Here is a 526-nt window from a genome sequence, read left to right as displayed (position 1 = left end):
TTTGTTTTGTTTCTCCTCTTCATCTTAAGGATGTTTACAGAACGGACATAACGTTGAGTTACAATATAAAAACGTTTTAAAAAAGTTTTATACATGTTCACATGTGGGCATATTTGTCCCGACACACTGGCTCACAGACATTCAGTACAACTTGAACTTTATAGAATAGATAATTTGGTAGATTTTTAGAGTGAATTGCTGTGAAGTTATTCTATCAGTTCATCTGTGACACTCTGGTGCCACTGGAAATGTTTGTTCTGTCATGTCATGTTTTGTTTTTATTTATTCTGATGTGTTGTATGTGATGCTGAAGTTACCAACTTTTGAAAACTCCAATCCGCAGTCTGTGTATATCCAAATAGCCAATTAACATCTCCCTTCATCTGTGTCTCTTTTTTTCTTTCCTTGACAGCTCTCTCTCCCTCACTGTTTCCCTCCCTCTTTCCGGCTGTTTTAATGTCTCACTGTCTGTATTTCTCTGTCTGTCAAAATCTGTCTTTGCTGCTGGCGTAGTGAGTGACTGACA

The sequence above is a fragment of the Gymnoscopelus braueri genome, assembly GCF_963280865.1.
Source record: "Gymnoscopelus braueri genome assembly, chromosome: 11".
In the NCBI taxonomy this organism is placed as follows: Eukaryota; Metazoa; Chordata; class Actinopteri; order Myctophiformes; family Myctophidae; genus Gymnoscopelus; species Gymnoscopelus braueri.
Note: the sequence above shows the minus strand (reverse complement) of the source record.